Source organism: Rana temporaria, chromosome 13 (assembly GCF_905171775.1).
Source record: "Rana temporaria chromosome 13, aRanTem1.1, whole genome shotgun sequence".
NCBI lineage: Eukaryota > Metazoa > Chordata > Amphibia > Anura > Ranidae > Rana > Rana temporaria.
The window spans coordinates 6,923,184-6,944,838 of record NC_053501.1 but is presented as its reverse complement, the minus strand read 5'-3'; positions in this window follow the sequence as shown (position 1 = coordinate 6,944,838).

Below are 21,655 nucleotides of genomic sequence, written 5' to 3'. Positions count from 1 at the left end.
TTGATATAATATGTTTGGAAAGGACAATATCGGTCAAATTAAGAACAGGCAATTTACATTGTCATAGAGCTGATTTTCCGTATGCCGGTTTTAATCAAATCTGAGATTTTTTTTAACCGTATATACTCGAGTATAAGCCGTCCCGAATATAAGCCGAGGCACCTAATCTTACCACAAAAAAATGGGAAAACGTATTGACTCGAGTATAAGCCTAGGGTGTCCGTCTGTGTGCCTCACTGTGCCTCATTTTGCCTCACTGGGCCAGATTCAGGAAGCTATTGCTGTTTTGCTCCCGCGTAGCGAATGCCCCTGATTCAGGAACATCGCTACGCGGACTGCAGCCTAGGATATGACAGACATAAGCCTCCTTATGCCTTCATATCTTAGGCTGCATTCTTGCGTTGGCCGCTAGGGGGCGCGGCCATTGTGATCGGCGTATAGTATGCAAATTGCATACTACCACCGATTCACAAAAGTTGCGCGGGCCCTGCGCACGCAAGGTACGGAGTTTCCGTACGGCGACTTTAGCGCAAGGTTGCTCCTGCTATAGCAGGGGCAGCCAATGCTAAAGTATAGCTGCGCCTCCCGCCCGTGAAATTTAAATTTCACGTCGTTTACGTAAGTGAACCGTGAATGGCGCTGGACGCCATTCACGTTCACTTAGAAGCAAATGACGTCCTTGCGACGTCATTTGCCGCAATGCACGTCGGGAAAGTTTCCCGACGGAGCATGCGCTGTTCGCTCGGCGCGGGAGCGCGCCTATTTTAAATGATTCCCGCCCCCGGCGGGATCATTTACATTAGGCGCCCTTACGCCGGGCTATTTAGCATATCGCCCGCGCAATTTACGGAGCTACTGCTCCGTGAATCGCGGGCATATCAAAATATTTGCGTGGGCGCAGAGCAAAAATCGTTGCCCTTTGCCCACGCAAATATTGCGCGGATCTAGCTGAATCTGGCCCACTGTGTCCATGTGCATGTCTCACTGTGATACTTATACATTTTTTTTTAGTAAATACAATAATATAAAATCATCATCACTAGTGTTGCTCACGAATATTCGCATTGCGAATATTTGTTACGAATATGGCATATTCGAATATTCGCGAATAACTCGAATTTCGCGGCCAAAATTCGCTATTCCGAATATTCGTATTTTTTCAAATTTATTTTTAAAACAGATCACATCCTATCGACGTCTAAAAGCATTGCTGGTATGATTAGAGACCCTGGGCCGAGTATCTAAGCTGAGGCGATCCTTTTATGTTGCCGAATATTCGCAATCGCGAATATTCGATTTCCGAATATTCGCGAATACTTTCTCCACCCTTCTTTTGCATCAGAGCCAATCAGAGTTCTCCTACCACAGTTGTCAAAATTTCGCAATCAATTTCGCATTCGCATTAGCGAAATTTCGATAAAATATCACGAATATTCGCGAATACTTTCTCCGCCCTTCTTTTGCATCAGAGCCAATCAGAGTTCTCCTACCACAGTTGTCAAAATTTCGCAATCAATTTCGCATTCGCATTAGTGAAATTTCTCAAATTTTTTTTTTTATAAAATATAACGAATATTCGATTTTAGCGAATATTTCACGAATATTCGTCTATATATTCGTGATATATCGCGAAATCGAATATGGCGTATTCCGCTCAACACTAATCATCACCATAACAATAATAACACTTATTAGTGGGAATGCTTCAGCAGTGGTAAACCTGCGTTACATCAGAGGGGGGCGGGGCCCCGCCCTCACCTACATAAGAGATGTCACTGGCTGAAGCCGCGTCATTCCCGGGCTGTCTCTGGTGGAGACAGGTGATGCGTTGCGCTGGATGGACATCTCATCGCTGGATCCTGGACCGGGATGAAGAGGAGATCTTCTCATCGTTGTACCCCCCGGAGAGGAGATCACCCATCGCAGGATACCGACAGCGTTGGAGCGGAGACCGAGAGTGGATTACCACCGCTGGAATCTTTTTTTTTTTTTTTATGACTTTCCCAACAGTGTTTGTGTTTTTTTTTTATTTTTTACAATTGTTACACTTTCTTTGTGAAATGGTAGAGGTACAATGTACCCCATTACCAATTCACATAGGGGGGCCGGGATCTGCGGGTCCCCTTTGTTAAAGGGGTCTTCCAGATTCTGATAAGCCCCCCGCCCGTAGACCCCCACAACCACCGGGCAAGGGTTGTGGGGATGAGGCCCTTGTCCCCATCAACATGGGGATATGGTGCTTTGAGGGGTCATAGACCCCCAAAGCATCCTCCCAATGTTAAGGGCATGTGGCCTGGTACAGGTCAGGAGGGGGGGCGCACTCTTGTCCCCCCCCCCCCTCATTTCCTGCGGCCTGCCAGGTTGCGTGCTCGGATAAAAGGTCTGGTGTGCGAAGAACCCCCGGGAAATGGCCTCCGCCACAGAAATACCCCTCCCCAGCATGCCCCGCGAGGGAAAACGCTCCTCCAATTGGCTGCTGGGGAAAAATTGCCTGGACCCCTCTGGCGCCACCTGCCATCCAGAGATGGAACTACATCTCTGGAGCACAGAATGACCCACAGGACAGTTCAGGACTGGCAACAGCCAAAATTTAAACAGATCAACACAGATGAAAGCAAATAACTCTCTCATCCACTAAATTTAACATAGCACCTGTACTGAAAAGTACACAGGCGCTACATTTGTATCTGCGGTCCAGCGATGTAGCACAGTATTTTCTCCCATTTTTATAAAAAGAGGTGACCACATCTTCTTCGATGACTTTGTATGTTGTGCTGATGTCCTCGGGGAAAATAATGTTGTTTCTCACTACAACAAACATTCTATCGGACGCGATGTAATTAGAAAGCGTACGTCTCGATGGGGCTGAAAATTAGGTTTCTGGTCAGTTAAGGGAAATATGGAAATGTCACGAAAAAGTAATGAGCTTTGTTGCGGCTACCTGTGGACAAATAAAATGACTCTTCTACACCGCGTACCTGATGCATATCCATCAAAATGTCAGATTCATTATGAGTGGACAGCGGGGATCTGGCAGACTCGTCACCGGTCGCGCTAGTTGCTTTCGCTGTTTTATGGCTAATGACAGCATAAACTGTAAGATTAACGACCAAGGGAAATAAAACATTAACCCTTTTTAAATCTAAATGGAAAAATCATAGTGGGTGGTTTGAGCACACGTTTTCGCTAAATAGAAATGTCTGCTGTAGTCGTGGTACTCAGGGGGGCTGGCCCAAAAGATTGTGCCGCCTGCGTCCAAGAATGAAATGCTACAAAATAAATAAAAAATCACGCCCACCAAAAGGCCCCCCCACATCCATTATTTTATATCGTTATAATTAAAACTAAAATTACATTTATCAGGAAGTCAGATTTACAGGCAACAGTACCTTGTCGATCTGCAAAATTATATGACATACCATTATGTTCAATTCCAAGGGAAGGGCTAGGGCAGTATAGGGGCAGGGTAGGATTGTATATAGACAGGCTAGGGTAGTATATGGACAGGCTAGGGGAGTATATAGACAGGCTAGGGTAGTATATAGACAGGCTAGGATAGTATAGGGGCAGGCTAGGGTAGTATAGGTGCAGGCAGGGGCGGACTGACCATTGGGACTCTCGGGCACTGCCCGAGGGCCCCATGCCACTGTGGGCCCCCATCAGGGTTGCCAGGCTCAATAAAACCAGGGACAGTATGTAAAAATCTGTGTTTTTTTTACATCTGTCCCTGATATGTCCAAAACCGACATGCTTTTGATGTGAAATGCGTGAGATTTTAGCTGCCCTGCCTCTGCACTGCCTCCTGGCGTGGTGGCCATCTATAAACCTGGGGGCCCCATAATCTTCTATTGCCCAGGGGCCCCATGAGTTGTCAGTCCGCCCCTGGGGGCAGGTTATGGTAGTATATGGACAGGCTAAGGCAGTATAGCGGCAGGCTAGGGTAGTATATACACAGGTTAGGGCAGTATATAGACAGGTTAAGGTAGTATATAGACAGGCTAGGGCAGTATATAGACAGGTTAAGGTAGTATATAGACAGGCTAGGATAGTATAGGGCATGCTAAGGTAGTATATGGACAGGCTAGGGTAGTATATAGACAGGCTAGGGTAGTATATGGACAGGCTAAGGCAGTATATGGGCAGGCTAAGGTAGTATTTGGACAGGCTAGGGCAGTATTTGGACAGGCTAGGGTAGTATATAGACAGGCTAAGGTAGTATATAGACAGGCTAGGGCAGTATATAGACAGGCTAAGGTAGTATATAGACAGGCTAGAATAGTATAGGGGCAGGCTAGGGTAGTATATTGACAGGCTAGGGTAGTATATAGACAGACTAGGGTAGTATATGGACAGGCTAAGGCAGTATAGTGGAAGGCTAGGGTAGTATATGGACAGGCAAGGGTAGTATATAGACAGGCTAGGGCAGTACAGTATAGAGACAGGCTGGGGTAGTATATAGACAGGCTAGGGCAGTATGTATACGGACGAATGACAGATTGCAAAAGATACAGTACCTGCCGCCGATATGGTGTTTCCAGAAAGAGAGAGAGAGAAGAGAAGGAGAGAGAGAGAAGAGTGAGGGAGGGGTAGAGGTGGAGAGAGGGAGAGAGGAGAGGGAATAGAGAGAAGGGAGAGAGAGGGGGTGAGGGAGAGGAGAGAGGGAGGTAGTAAAGGTGGAGAGGGAGAGAGAGGGGAGGGGGGAGAGAGAGAGCAGAGAGGGGAGAGAAAGAGTGAGTGAGAGAGAGATAATGGGGGGGGGGGAGAGGGGAGAAGGAGAAGAGGGAGAGAGAGGGGGGACAAAAGAAAAATAAAAGAAGAAAGAAGCAGAGAAGAAGGAGGGGAGAGAGAGAGAAAGAAGGAAAAATAAAGAGAGAAAGATAGAGAAAAATGAATAGAAAAGATAGAGAGAGAGGCAGAGAGTGGTAAAGAGAAAGAAGGAAAGGAGGCAAAATAGAAAAGGATTGAGAATAATGCCGCGTACACACGATCATTTTTCAGCCTGTCTAAAAAACAACGTTTTCCCAACTTCATCATTAAAACGACGTTGCCGACACACCATCGTTTTTAAAAAATTATCTAGCAAAGCGCGGTGACGTACAACACGTACGACGGCACTATAAAGGGGAAGTTCTATTTGCCTTGGGGCTGCTTTAGCTGATTTCCTGTTAGTAAAAGACGATTCGCGCTTTTCTGTCTGTTACAGCGTGATGAATGTGCTTACTCCATTCCGAACGGTAGTTTTACCAGAACGAGCGCTCCCGTCTCATAACTCGCTTTTGAGCATGCGTGGGTTTTTTTACGTCGTTTTAGCCCACACGCGATAATTTTTTACAACCCGAAAAACGACATTGTTTAAAACGACATTGTTTAAAATGACGTTAAAAAATGCAGCGTGTTAGAATTTTTTTTTTTGTCGTTATTCAGAACCTGAAAAATGATGTGAAGCCCACACACAAGCATTTTAAATGACGTTTTTGAAAAACAACTTTTTTTTTATGCCGAAAAACGATCTTGTGTATGCATCAGTGAGAGAACAGGAGAGAGAAAAGGAGATTGAGAGATACACAATGGGGCAGATCCACAAAAATCTGCACTGGCGCAGCGTATATGAGATACGCTACGCCGCCGTAACTTACTTGGCTTTGGTTTGAATCCTGAAAGAATTTGCTCCGTAAGTTACGGCGGCGTAGTGTATCTCTCGCGGCGTTAGGGCGCGGAATTCAAATGCGGCGAGTAGGGGGCGTGTTTCATTTAAATGAAGCACGTCCCCGCGCCGAACGAACTGCGCATGCCCCGTCCGTCAAAACTCCCAGGGTGCATTGCTCCAAATGACGTCGCAAGGACGTCATTGTTTTCGATGTGAACGTAAATGGCGTCCAGCCCCATTTACAGACAACTTACGCAAACGACGTAACATTTTCAAAATTATACGCGGGAACGACGGCCGTACTTAACATTCAGTACGCCACCAGATAGCAGCTTTAACTATATGCCGGAAAAAGCCGATCGGAAACGACGTAGCAAAATGCGACGGCCGCTTGTACGTTCGTGGATCGTTGGAAATAGCTAATTTGCATACTCGCCACGGATTATGACAGGAACGCCACCTAGCGGACGCCGAAAAATTGCATCTAAGATCTGAAGGCATACGAAGACGTACGCCTGTCGGATCTAACCCAGATGCCGTCGTAACTTGCTTTGAGGATTCAAAACAAAGATACGACGCGGGAATTTTGAAATTACGCCGGCGTATCAATAGATACGCCGGCGTACTTTCTTTGTGGATCTGCCCCATTGAGAAAAAGGAAAAGTGAGAAGGAGAGAAGCTAAGTGACAAATGTATGAATGAATGGTTGAATGAAAAAAAGAAGAGAGTGGAATACCGAGGAAGGAAAGACAAAGAAGAAGGACATGGGAGAGTAAAGGGAGATAAAGAGATGAGATGGAAAAAGAAAGGGAAAGGAATAAGAGCAACATAAATAAATAGATAAATAAATATGAGAAAGAAAAAAAGGTGAGGAAGAATCAATCAATCCTGTGATTGGCGGTCGGACTTGTCTGATGCTGCAGTGTGAATTTTATGTTCCGGTATCTGGCCGGCAGCCACTATCTCAGCCGCATGATTCCAGTTCTGTGTCCCTCTCGGTCCACAGGGAGAAGATGTTTATTTTATGCTCCTCAGCAGATTAAGATTAATTCAATAAGTAAAGCACTTCAAGTGAGGACGGGTCAAATGGCAGAACTTGCAAGGAACACAGCCGGAGGTGGGGAGCTTGGCCGCGGTGCTCTGGGGATCAATGGCGAGGGGGGGGGGCAATGACAAATGATGGCTGAATGATCTGATTGCGTCCCCCCCCACCCTCCCTCCTCTCCGCAGCCAGTTTGTCAATAAGCAGCTCGCATTGCTGCCTTATTCATATGTTGCTTGCTGTTACAATCAATATTTTGACCTATTTTGATGTTCCACAAACAGCTCTGAGGAATTAATCATCAAATAAATTAATTTATGCACACGTTTGTTATCAAGGCCTGGGAATTCCTCCTGAATCTGGCCCAGATGAGCGAGTAAATAACCAGAGAAGGCCGTTTCTCTCCATTGTTGCTCCTCTATAACTCTCTGCGTTTATATATTATCCTCCTCGATTGGTCATCTGCTCCCCAAAACACCTTGGCCTGCCTGCCAGCTAACAGGGTGACTGCCCATTGGAGTAGAATATCCAGATTTTGGGGTCTGATTCATTTGCCCTTAAAATAATAATGCAATAGATTTCCCATATCACAATTTAACCACTTAAGGCTCGGACCATTTTGCATGTAAAGGACCAGGCCCCTTTTTGCGATTCGGCACTGCGTCGCTTTAACTGACAATTGCGCGGTCGTGCGACGTAGCGCCCAAAACAAAATTAGCGTCCTTTTTTCCCCACAAATAGAGCTTTCTTTTGTTGGTATTTGATCACCTCTGCAGTTTTTATTTTTTGCGCTATAAACAAAAATAGAGCGACAATTTTGAAAAAAATGCAATATTTTTTACTTTTTGCTATAATAAATATCCCCCAAAAATCCCCCACGTTTTTTTCACGTCGTTAAAGCCCACACATGACCATTTTTTACAACGTTAAAAACGTTGTGAAAAATTAGAGCATGTTCGAAATTTTTAATGGCCGTTTTTTACATAGTGAAAAATGCTCTGGAGCCCCACACACAATCGTTTTTACAACCCGAAAAACGGTCATGTGTACGCAGCATCAGGGGTGAAGGTTAGGGGTTAATTAATTAATTAATTAATTTATTATTACTTAGTATTTATTTATTTATGATTATTTCCCCCGGGATCCATACCAGACCCTTATCCGAGCACGCAGCCCGGCAGGTCAGGAAAGGGGGGGCGAGCGAGTGCCCACCCTCCTAGACCATACCAAGCCACATGCCCTCAACATGGGGGGTGGTTGCTGCGCCCCCCACCCCAAATCACCTTGTCCCCATGTTGATGGCCATTGGTTGTCGGTCTGCCGGCAGGGGGGCTTATCGGAATCTGGGAGCCCCCGTTAATAAGGGGGCCCCCAGATCCCAGCCCCCCACCCTATGTGAATGAGTATGGGGTACCCCTACCCATTCACCTGGGGGAAAAAGTGTCAATAAAAAAACACACTAGACAGGTTTTTAAAGTAATTTATCAGGCAGCTCCGGGGGTCTTCTTCTGACTTCGGGGGTCTTCTTCTGACTTCGGGGTCTCTTCCAACTTCTCCACTCTCTTTGGCCTCTTATCCCGCTCTCCGATGCCTTCTCCTGGGCTCCTCCGCTATCTTCTTCCAGCTCTTTTACTAGCATTGGCCCGGTCTTCTCCGTCGTCTTCTTCCCTCTTCTCTTCTTACGATGTTGATACAATGCTCTCTCCCGCTGTAATGCCGTGTGCGCGGCGCGCAACAACTTATATAGGCATGGGGCATGGTCACCGAGTGATGGCACCCAGTGACTCCGCCCCTTATGACATCACAGTCCCAGGGCATGAGGCCTTAAAGGTTCAGTGTATATGGTCAAATGGATCTGGACCCCCTGGGTCGTTCTTTATCTTCAAAATTCATAACATAAATGATGGACAACATTTTCCAGTCCGTCCATTTCACTTGAGCCGACGTTCATTTTATTATAAATCTGTAATGTTGTACCATAATATGTCATATTTTGTTCTCTTTTTTTTTTTAATAAGACTTCATTGCCATTGTATAAAAACATACAACATGATTTCCATTAGTGTGCTCTGAATGGTGCAATACATAATTACCATGGTTTACACAATAATAAAAAACCTATATACACATTATTAATAATAAAACCTGTATAAAAGAGAGCCTATGTGTTATGCAAAACAACCAATTACTCTTATTTATATACACATTGATTTAGAAAATGGAAATGTTATTGTATGTTTTTACACAATGACAATAACCTTTTCTTATTATTATTATTTTGTAAAGATTTGAATAAAAACATGTACCGTATATACTCGAGTATAAGCCGAGTTTTTCAGCACATTTTTAATGTGCTGAAAATGCCCCCCTCGGCTTATACTCGAGTCACCTTTTTGCACCTCATCTCCCGGACTTTGTGGACTCAGTACCAACCTTGGTACACATGTAGCCCCACTATTCCTCTACAAGTGTGCAAAGTTTGTTGTCCGGGGGACCTACGGTCGGGGAGCACCGATTTTTTAAAGCTGGGCACCCCTTCCATAGACTCCCATGTTAAACGGTCATTTCTCCAGTGAATTTGGGGACCCGGTACCGGCCGGTCGTAGATCCCATGAACCCGGAACTTGGCACACATGTAGCCCCATTTCTCCTCTACAAGTGTGCAAAGTTTGTTGTCTGGAGGACCTACGGCTGGGGAGCACAGATTTTTCAAATCCGGGCACCCCTTCCATAGACTCCCATGTTAAAAGTCAGTCTAGTCATGGACACAGTGAGGCATGGGCATAGTGAGGCATGGGCACTGTGAGGCATGGGCACAGTGAGCCATGGGCACAGTGAGGCATGGGCACAGTGAGGCATGAGCACAGTGAGGCTTGGGCATAGTGAGGCATGGGCATAGTGAGTCATGGGCATAGTGAGGCATGAACACAGTGAGGCATGGGCACAGTGAGGCATGGGCACAGTGAGGCATGGGCACAGTGAGGCATGAGCACAGTGAGGCATGGGCATAGTGAGTCATGGGCATAGTTAGGCATGAACACAGTGAGGCATGGGCACAGTGAGGCATGGGCACAGTGAGGCATGAGCACAGTGAGGCATGGACACAGTGAAGCAAGCACATGGACACAGTGAGGCATGGACACAGTGAAGCAAGCACATGGACACAGTGAGGCATGGACACAGTGAAGCAAGCACATGGACACAGTGAGGCATGGACACAGTTAGGCAAGCTCTTATCTGATCTTGTGTGCTATATATTCCTTGTGAATTTACAGTAGAGTCAGTTCCAGTTTGCACCTAAGCTAGCATTGTCTAGTTCTTGGTTGCAATGCTCAGCTATAATACCTGGTTCCAGAGTGGAAAAAGCTGTATCTTGGTGGAGGCACCCAAGTGGGGTGCCAGAGAGGTTTATCACACAGGGTTTTCCAAACTTTCTAAACAAAGGGCCAGTTTACTATCCTTCAGATTTTAGAGGGGCCAGATTGTGGCCAGGAGCAGTAGAAAATGTCCTGGTGTCGGTAACAACAGCCCAACATTGGTCTCTGCGAGACATCACATTGTTGGTGTCTCTGGAAGGAATAGTGTCCCATCATTGGTGTCAGTGGGAGGAATAGCGTTTACAAAATAGGGGGTAGTTTTATGGCATTTTTATTAATATTTTATTTTTACTAGTAATGGCGGCGATCAGCGATTTTTTTTCGGTACTACGACATTATGGCGGACACTTTTGACACATTTTTGGGACCATTGGCATTTTTATAGCGATCAGTGCTATAAAAATGCATTGATTACTATAAAAATTACACTGGCAGGAAAGGGGTTAACACTAAGGGGCGGGGAAGGGGTTAAGTATGTTCCCTGGGTGTGTTCTAACTGTAGGGGGGGGTGGACTGACATGGGGAAATGACTGATCGCTGTTCATACTTTGTATGAACAGACGGTCAGGCATTTCTCCCCCTGACAGGACCGGAAGCTGTGTGTTTACACACACAGCTCTCAGTTCTCGCTCTGTAACGAGCGATCGCGGGTGCCCGGCGGTGATCGTAATGCGCCGGGCACGTGCGTCGGGATCAGGGACAAGCGGGGGGCGCACGCGCGCCCCTAGTGCCCGCTTCAAGGCGACGTAGAGCTACTGCGACGTAGAACTGCGGCGGCTGGTCGGCAAGTAGTTAAGTTAACTCCTCACTTCAAACTACCACAGCATTTAAATCTGTTTATGGTTTATCCGCTGGGTTGTGACACATGGCAGGTAATTGTTGGCACTCTATCAAGGGTTGCTGTCCACCCAGGAGACTGCAATCCCAATCTGGACTCAATAATGGTGTATGTAATAATATGAGACTGACAGGCGGCGGTTATATCAATAACGCAGATGACATTTCTGGTGATGACTCGTAGCTGAGCAGAGGTCTCGCAGTGACACAATCACACACTCCTCTCTGTGATGGATGAAGACTTGTGTCACGCTTTAATGACTCCAAATAATTCTCTTAATCAACTAGACCTTTGCTGGTCAGACTGAAACGTCCAAGCCTTCCTATCCTTCTCAACCAGCACCGCGATTCCTGCACCCGCCGGAGAAAGGTTTTCTTGTCAGCGATCCATCTGTTTAATCATTCAAAGGGAGCTCCAGGACCAAAATGGTAATAAAACCTTGAAATGCGTTAACAGGAACATGGTCTACCTGCTCAGGGATGGAATGCTTCAGCGGGGGATCTTCTGTAGTGCTTCAGTCCACCCCACCACAATTTTGATGGTAATCTAGTAATCTGGGAACCCATCTCCTTACCTGCAGACAAGGCTGCTGTTAGAAATCATGGGGCCCCATACAGCCTACCTGACCTGGCCTACCTAACAGGGCCCCCCCTGGCTGAAAGAGGACACAGATTTATAAGTCTCATCCCTTCTTTTACCTGTAGACCTTTTGTCTTTACGTTGATACCATGAATCTTTTTTGATTATTTATATATTTATATTTTTACTACAGGGTCACTGTCTCTGTTTGGCTGGTGTGCCCCGTTTCTCAGCTTTTCCCGCTCCCCCTATTTTATCAGGCCCTGCCCGCTTTGGTGGACATCCGCCTCGGGGTCCTCTTTCTTCCCACCCCCCTCCTCTCTCCCCCATCTCTGCCGGATACCCCCCTTTCTTGCTCTCTGTGCCAACACGGGGTCGCAGGTTGTGGCCTCTCGTAGGCCTGGGAGTGGCCCTCTTTTTTTCCGTTCCCTCTTTTGGTCCATGTTTCCATCTGACCTTTTTCCTCTCCCACTCGCACCCCACGAGGGTCTGCTCATGGCGGTGTGGTGCACTGGCTGACCTTGGTTTCTTTCTTCCCACCCCCCTCCTCTCTCCCCCATTCCTGCCGGATCCTCCCCTCTCTTGCTCTATGTGCCAACACGGGGTCACAGGTTGTGGCCTCTCGTAGGCCTGGGAGTGGTCCTCTCTTTTTCCGTTCCCTCTTTTGGTCCATGTTTCCATCTGACCTTTTTCCTCTCCCACTCGCACCCCACGAAGGGTCTGCTCCTGGCGGTGTGGTGCACTGGCTGACCTTGGTTTGCATTTCCCGACAGCTACCTGGGTAAGTAGCATACAATTTTGATCAATGACGACTGAATACACATATGTGAGGATCATGCGCACGCATATGCGAGATATATATATGCGTGGGTGTGCATGTCCCTCTTCTTGTTTGATTGCTTTGTAACAATCTTCATTGATATAGAATGATTTATAGAATCTATGGTCGTGCAAAAAACTATTGCCCCCTGAGGAAGACCGCTACTATTAAGGTCGAAACGCGTTGGTGCTTTTTGCTCCTATATCGTAATATATACAGTACTGTTCAATTCTACCTTGGTCGTTTATACTATTTTGTACCAGTTTTATTGATAATTTGTTAAAGCTCATATCCTGAGTTTTTTAGGTGGCGGTTTTCCATCCAATACCATTATGTCCATTCTAATAAATGTATAGATTTTTACAAACACTATCAGTGTTTTTTTATGTGGTTGGAGCTGTGTGCGGGCAGCCTATGTTATATTATGGGAACACAGCGGATGTATAAACACAGCCACAGGCCCAAAAACAGACAGTGAGGTGGGGGGGGGGTTCTGTGTGTGATGGGAGAGGGGAGTATCTTGGAGGGAGGTGGGGTATGATAAGAGGGGGGGATCTAGGGGGATCAGATAGGTGTGACCAAAGTCGAGGGATGGGGGAAGGGGTATCTGGGGGGTGTAATCAGAGCAGGGGGGTATCTGGGGTATGATATTAAGGTGGAGGGATCTGGTGGGGGATCTGGGGGTTTGATCAAAGTGGAGGAATGGGGAGGGGGTATCTGGGGGGTGTGATCAGAGCGGGGGGGGGGATTTGAGGGTGTGATCAAAGTGGAGGGATCTGCTGGGGGATCTGGGGGTGTGATCAGGGTGGTGGTATCTGGGGGGTGTGATCAGAGTGGAGGGTTATGTGGGGGTGTGATCAAAATGGGGGTACCTGGGGGTGGGTGATTATGGTGGAGGTATCTGGGGGGATGTGATCAGAGTAGGGGGTACCTGTGAGTGTGATTAGGGTGGGGGTATCTTGAGGTGTGTAATCAGAGTGGAGGGTTACGTGGGTGTGTAATAAAAGTGGAGGGACGGGGGAGGGGGTATCTGTGGGGTGTGATCAGCGTGGGAGGGGGGTATCTGGGGGTGTGATCAGGGTGGTGGTATCTGGGGGGTGTGATCAGTGTGGGAGGAGGGTATCTGGGGGGGTGTTTAAGGTGGTGGTATCTTGGGGGTGTGATCAGAGTGGTGGTGTATCTGTGATGTGTGATCATAGTGGAGGGTTATGTGGGGGGGGGGTGATCAGAGTGGGGGCACCTAGGGTGTGTGATTATGGTGGGGGTATCTGGGGGATGTGATCAGAGTAAGGGGTACCTGGGGGGTGTTATTAGGGTTGGGGTATCTTGGGCGATGTTATCAAAGTTGGGGGTACCTGGGGGTGTGATTAGAGTGGGGGTATCTGGAGGGGGTGATCAGAGTGAGGGGTACCTGGGGGTTGTAATTCAGGTGGTAGCATCTGGGGGGGGGGGGTGATTAGGGTGGGGGTATCTGGGGGGGTTGTGATCAGAGTTGGGGGGTATCTAGGGGGTGTGATCAGGGTGGAGGTATCTGGAAGGTGTGATCAGAATAGGGGTATCTGGGTGTGTGATCAGGGAGGGGGTATCTGGGATGTGTGGTCAGTGTGGAGGTATCTGGGATGTGTGGTCAGTGAGGAGGTATCTGGGGTGTGTGGTCAGTGTGGAGGTATCTGGGGTGTGTGATCAGCGTGGGAGGGGGGTATCTGGGGGGGTGTTCAGGGTGGTGGTATCTTGGGGGTGTGATCAGGGTGGGGGTATCTGGGATGTGTGATCAGGGTGGGGGTATCTGGGATGTGTGGTCAGTGTGGGGGTATCTGGGATGTGTGATCAGTTTGGAGGTATCTGGGTGTGTGATCAGGGTGGGGGTATCTGGGATGTGTGGTCAGTGTGGAGGTATCTGGGATGTGTGGTCAGTGAGGAGGTATCTGGGGTGTGTGGTCAGTGTGGAGGTATCTGGGGTGTGTGATCAGCGTGGGAGGGGGGTATCTGGGGGGGTGTTCAGGGTGGTGGTATCTTGGGGGTGTGATCAGGGTGGGGGTATCTGGGATGTGTGATCAGGGTGGGGGTATCTGGGATGTGTGGTCAGTGTGGGGGTATCTGGGATGTGTGATCAGTTTGGAGGTATCTGGGTGTGTGATCAGGGTGGGGGTATCTGGGATGTGTGGTCAGTGTGGAGGTATCTGGGATGTGTGGTCAGTGTGGAGGTATCTGGGGTGTGTGGTCAGTGTGGAGGTATCTGGGGTGTGTGATCAGCGTGGGAGGGGGGTATCTGGGGGGGTGTTCAGTGTGGTGGTATCTTGGGGGTGTGATCAGGGTGGGGGTATCTGGGATGTGTGGTCAGGGTGGGGGTATCTGGGATGTGTTGTCAGTGTGGGGGTATCTGGGATGTGTGGTCAGTGTGGTGGTATCTTGGGGGTGTGATCAGGGTGGGGGTATCTGGGGTGTGTGATCAGGGTGGGGGTATCTGGGATGTGTGGTCAGGGTGGGGGTATCTGGGATGTGTGATCAGTTTGGAGGTATCTGGGTGTGTGATCAGGATGGGGGTATCTGGGTGTGTGGTCAGGGTGGTGCATCTAAAAGTCCACAGGTGAGGGGATGCAAATGACTTGCCTTGCCCTAGGTGCTGACAATCCATGCTACGCCCCTTATTGAGTGAAAACCCCAATCCATCACACCGGGTTCAGGGGAACTTTATGTGACCACTCCAATGCCAAATTTGGGCCCCAATATACTGGCCAATATACTGGCCAGTTGGGAAAGGGTTCGACAAAGAGTTACTATGTTACTATTGACTTTAGACAGACCTTCCTTAGTAGAGGGTTTAGGGGGAATTCTATGGTCCACTTGCTTCTTACCAACTATAAACTCTATCTTGCTTCTGTTTTGTTTGCTACATATTTGTTAGAGGGGTTATTGCTGTTTCATTTCTCTAGTTATTGTAGTATTGTATACATTGTTGCAATATATATTCCTTCTTCAGCCTGGTGTGCCGGAGAGCGTGGTCCTGCTTTGGCCCTGGGAACAGGGGACCCTAGAAAACAGTGGCTCCTTCGAGGGTCAGGGCTACAATAAACATTCCCCCGGTGTACAAACCTTTCAGAAATGTTTGAGATTCCAGACGGCGCTGTGTGATGAATTCTACGCGGCCAGCCAGCTCAGAACTTGCTGAAAACACATTCTATGACTGGCATTCTCTATCACAGCTTTCTTCTGGGTAAATATATATTTTCCTCACACTAAGCAACAAATTGCCCCGTGCGTTGTAAACGCCAGCTTGGCGCTTTCCTCCGAACGTGTAAATATTATTTATTGTGTTACAATACCCAACAGAAACTGCCGCCCTTGAGAGGGAAGAGATTGTGGGTGGCCCTGACTTAAAGCAGAAGAGATCGAAAAAGAGCGAGAAGAGCCCTGATTAATCGACCTGCAATAGAACCAATCCCACCTCTATGGAAACTCAAAGTCAAGTCCAAGAACAAAAATGTAATGTAGAAAAGTGACAGAAAAAAAGACTAAGTAGTCCATCGAGTCTGTCAATTTTTTTTTTTTTTTTTTGGGGGGGGGGGGTTTGATTAACTTTTTTGTCTGAGTGTAGAACCCTCTAGTGTACTACTAGTGTCAGATTAGGTATAATATAGTCTGATTCAGGGCTAAGCCTTATGTTATGCAATCTGGGTCAGGGTTTACTCGAGTTCAGGGCTGGATGACTCAAGCAGGCAGTCCTCTGGTGCCTCCCCCAGGTTCTGGAATGTTGGAGAATGTTCTGGAAGTTGAAGAGTGGAGGCTATGAGGGTTGTTCTGCATACTTAGGGGAGCTTGACCGATCTCCAGGTGGCGGGTCTGACAGGGTGGTCAGGCAAACCCTTAAAGCAGAGGTTCACCCTAAAAACAAGTATATACTATTCAATCCAGCATACTGCCGACATGTACAGTATGCTGTTTTTTTTTTTTTTTGGTTTACATACCATAGTATAGGTATTTTCCCCCCCCGGCTTCCAGGTAGGCTTCTTTCGGAAACTGGTGACGCGCCTTATGCGTCGGGGTGAAGCTTTTGTCATACGTCAATCACGTAGTCTCTGAATAGGAACGCCCACTCCCGCGGGTTTCACTACCCGGAAGCCGGGGGGAGGGGGAATACCTATACTACGGTATGTAAACCTGGATTGAATGGTATATACTTTTTTTTAGGGTGAACCTCCACTTTAAGTATAGGTGAACAATGCCAGCAAGGGAGTCGGGTGGAAGTAAGACACGGAGTGCTGAGGGGACTGTCAGTGGCGAACCCCCCAGTCTGGAGGGAGGGGTGCTCTGCCTCAGGCTGAAGCTCGGGTGCTAGCCTGGGAGGACCCCAAAAGAAGTAGTTTGGAGGGAGCCATCCCTGACAGGCAACGGGAGCTAGGAGGACAGTATGAGTACTACAGCATGGTCAGGGGATTACAAGGGGAGAGACTACCAAACATAGCAGGTCTCTCTGGAAGATAGCGTGTGCTTAAATCTGTCCTAACCTTGCTCTGGGAGATCTTTGGAGAGTCAGTGACATTATTACGGTTATCAGAGATAAAAATATGCAATGTTACTGTACTAATGACACTGGCAGGGAAGGGGTTAACATCAGGGACGATCAAAGGGTTAAATGTATGACTATCTGGTGCTTGCTAACTATGTGGGGGAGGTGCTCTGACTGGGTGAAGACAGAGATCGATGTTCCTGCAATTTTCTGCCCTGCCTACGGTGAGCTGCCTCTTCTGGGGACCCTCGGCGGCTGTCTCGGCTCCTCCCCGCAAGAACTAACCCCCTTCATGGGAGCTCTCTCCCATGGGGGTTATTTCTTGCGGGCGCGCTCCCGTGATTCAGCCGGCGGCTAGGGTGACCACATTTCCAAACTGCCATTCAGGAACACACCCCCTCTCTCACCTTCCCTAAAAAAAAAAAAAAAAGATGAGAGGGGGCGGGGTTAATGTAGTTTTTTTTCAAAATTTTCGGTCTTTTTTTAGTTGTTGCGCAAAAAATAAAAATCACAGAGGTGATCAAATACCACCAAAAGAAAGCTCTATTTGTGGGAACAAAATGATAAAAAAATTGTTTGGGTTCAGAGTAGCATGACCGCGCAATTGTCATTCAAACTGCGACAGCGCAGAAAGCTGAAAATTGGCTTGGGCAGGAAGTACCTTGTATGGAAGTGGTTAGGCGGTTAAGGAGAACAAACACAAATCTTTACAACCCCTTTAAGGATTGAGCTGAATTAATGACCCACACCAGCAAAAAAAAAAGAAGAAAAGAAACGAAAAATACTAATTGCTATGCCTATTTTTAGGGGATTCTGCTTTTTTTCCCCCATCAATAAAGCAATTAGCATTAATTCTAAGTGCAATTGTGCTAATGCGTCTGCTGATTTTATTTGACCAAGGCAGCTCATTTATGAAAGATGTAAAATTATATGTATCAATGGTGATTTGGTTTAATAACGGTTTAATTATTGAAAGTCGTGTTAGGCTCATTTAAAGCTTTATGTCATAGACCGTTTGGTGGGAAATCATCATATAGCGTTAATTGCTGCCGCGGTTCTAAAAAGAAAAAAAAAAATGCTATTAACAATGGGAATCTGAACAGGGACAAAGTCAACAGAGAGAAAATTAATCTTCATTGAAGTATTCCGATTCTGTCACTTTCATGGAAGTTCGAAATTAAAAGCTTTAAACTTCACTTCAGCTATTCACAAAAATACTTTTTTTTTTTCTATTCGCTGTCATTTGAGAAAAAAGAAGAAACTGCGTCGGCAAAAATTGTGCCGGTTTCTGATATATAATGGGTGGCAAAATGTCACCGAAGGTTCCTTTCCAGCCACTCATTAAAAGCGATTTCTTCTGGGACAAAACTATGACCCATCAAAAAAAAAAAAAACTCCTACATTTTACACTTTGTTAAAGAAACATGTCCAGGACGTTGGGTGTATTATGTCTGAAATATTTTTTTCCCTTTGTAAGTCGTTAAAAGCTGAGGTCTGCAGAAGAAATTGAGATTTTCTCCAAAAAATCCGAAGTGGTTTTAAAGTAGAAAGCAAGTCTCTTCAGTATAAAGCAATGGATTCTTCATTATTACTGGTAAACGGTGACCCGTAATTTATTTAATAAAAAAATAAAAAAACCTCAAACGACAAATCCCAGGTGCCAGATTGCCTTGACGACTAGAAATTTCCTCCTGGCACCTGGGCTTTTGCCAGCCATTTGCATCTACCTTCCACTTGCCGACCTCGCTGTAGCCGAAAGAACGCTACATCGCAGTTGTCAAGTTCTGGGAGGGTGTCTTTTAACATCTTACCAGAACCCAACCCCCCCCCCCCCCCCATGATCCCTCAGGGCATGCACCAGGTGCACTCGGTGATTGCTGGATTGCTGTGTTCCTGATTAGGGATGAGAGCAACTCCCCCCCCTGTTCGGTACTCACCAGAACCTTCGAACGGACCGAAGGTTGGCGCAAACTTTAGAACCCCATTGAAGTCTATGGGACTCGAACGTTCGAAATCGAATGTGCTAATTTTAAAGGCTAATATGCAAGTTATTGTCCTAAAACGGGTTTGGGGACCCGGGTCTTGCCCCAGGGAACATGTATCAATGGAAAAAAAAGTTTTAAAAACTGACGTTTTTTCAGAAGCAGTGATTTAAATGATGCTTAAAGTGATTTTTTTTTGAAAAATTCCTTTAAATATCTTACCTGCTGGGTGTCTATAGTATGCCTGTTAAGTGGCACGTGTTTAGAACTGTCCCTGCACAAAATTACATTACTATAAGAAAAAGTCATTTAAAACTGCTTGAGGCTTTAATGTAATGTCTGGTCCCTGCAATATGGATGAAAATCATTGAGAAAAATAACATGCCCCCCCCCCTTCCCCCAGGTCATTACCAGCCCTATATACTTTGAACAGCAGTATACAGGCGGTGCAAACAAGACAGGGACTGTAGGTTTGTTGTTAAGTAGAATCTGTTTGTAATTTTCAACTGGTACTTCTTTAAAGGGTAGCTCCAGCCAAAAAATCTATTTTTAAGCTTTTTGGAAAACATAGAGAAGGGTTATCACCCCTGTAACATTTGTTTTGCTGTCTGTGTGCATCTGTTCAGAAGATTGCACCTCACTTTCTGTCCCAATGACAAATGTCTTTTTGAAAATTTGTGTTTTTTAGTGAAACAAGGATTGGTGATAAAGCATCAGTGGACAGGAGACACCTCTTACAGAAGAGAATTTCCCTTCCTAGGGGTAGATTTCCTCTCACTTCCTGTTGTCTCCTTCCGTTTGCAAGTAGGAGTCGTTTGTAAGTTGGATGTTTGAAAGTAGGGGCCTGCCGTATATACTCTGCAGAAATTTGGGCCCTAGGTGTTGGTGTTGCCACAACACTGTAATCCCTCACAGTTAGTCTTGGTGGGCGCTGGAACGCCCTGCTGTGAACTATTATATCAAGAATTTTAATTATATGCCATTGTTGAACAGTGGTAGTAAAATTAGGCGTTTGGTGCTGACGCTGGTGCCACAACACTGTAAGTCCTCACAGTTACTCTTGGTGGGCGCAGGAATGGGCCCTGCTGTGAAATATTAGATCAAGAATTGTAATTACATGCCCCTGTTGAACAGGGGCAGAAAAATTGGGCCTTCGGCCCTGGTTCCACAACACAGCAACCCCTCACAGATACTCTAGTTGGAGCGCACTAATGAGCCCGCTGCAAAGTATTGCATTAAAAATTGTAATTACACGCCCCTGTTAAACAGGGGCAGAAAAATTGGGCCTTAGGCACTGGTGCTGGTGCCACAACACTGCAACCTCTCACAGATACTCTAGTTGGAGTGCAGTCATGAGTCCGCTGCAAAGTATTGCATCAAAAATTGTAATTACACGCCCCTGAACAGGGGCAGAAAAATTGGGACTTAGCCACTGGTGGCGGTGGCCAGAACCAAAAATGTTCTGTCAAGCTATCAGCATGATCATTGAGGAGGAAAAGGATAGTCACTCAGCATAACAGGATAGTCACTCAGCATCAGCATAGGCAGTCTTGAAGGGATCTGACATTTAAAAAAACATTATTCAGTTACATCAGCATCAGGTGCTTGGTAGCTGGTGGTGATCCAAGCCTGATTTATTTTTATGAAGGTCAGTTGATCAACCGAGTCGGTGGAGAGGCGCACCCTGTGATCGGTTACAAAGCCTCCAGCAGCACTGAATGTGCGTTCTGAAAGAACGCTGGATGCAGGACAAGCCAGTAGCTCAATTGCGTGCTGTGCAAGCTCTGGCCAGTGATCCATCCTCAAGACCCAGTAAGCCAGAGGATTTTCAGTGGGAAAGGTGTCCAAGTCTGATCTTGCCCCTAGGTATTCCCGGAGCATGTAAAACAGACTCTGGCGATGGTTGCTGGAACCCATCATACCTTGGGGCTGTGGACTAAAAAATTGTCTGACCGCATCGGTCAGACGGCCACCTTCTCCACCGCTCCTTCTGTGACTGACCGAAGCCTCAGCAACACGTTGTACAGGACCAGGATTTTGTAACCTCCCAGTCTCTGGGAACGCGTTGCACAGACCTTTCTGCAAGGCATGTTTCTGCATGTTTCATCTTCTGCTCCCTCTGCGCCGGCAAGATAAGGTCCGCAACCTTACCCTTGTAACGTGGATCAAAGAGGGTTGCCAGCCAGTAATGATCCCTCTCCTTGATACTATAGCACGAATACGGGGATCCTTCCGTAGGCTTTGCAGGATCAGGGAGGCCATTCAACGTAGGTTTGCTGAGTCCTCTGGGTCACTGAGGACGACATGATCCGCAGCCACCTCGTCCCAGCCACCTACAAGTCCATGTTTTTTTTTACCCAAAATATGTAAAAGAATACGTATCGGCCTAAACTGAGGAAGACATTTTTTTTTATATATTTTTGGTGATATTTATTATAGCAAAAAGTAAAAAATATTGCTTTTTTTTCAATTTTTTTTTTTTTTTTTGGTATAGCGCAAAAAATAAAAACCGCAGAGGTGATCAAATACCACCAAACGAAAGCTCTCTTTGTGGGAAAAAAAAGGACGTCAATTTTGCTTGGGTACCACGTCACACGACCGCGCAATTGTTAGTTAAAGCGACGCAGTACCGAATCGCAAAAAGTGGCCCGGGCATTTGGCAGCTGAATCCTCCGGGGCTGAAGTGGTTAAAGACCACTAAATGACCTTCTCTGGTCCAGGAGCCCAGGGACTGACAAGTACCAAGACCCCTCGGTGATCCTCCTCTCTGAAAGACTTGAAATGTACTTTTCTGATTTTATTTTATTTTTTTTCTTCTTTTTTCTCTGACAGAACTTGTTCCCTGGGAATTGTGACTGGCACG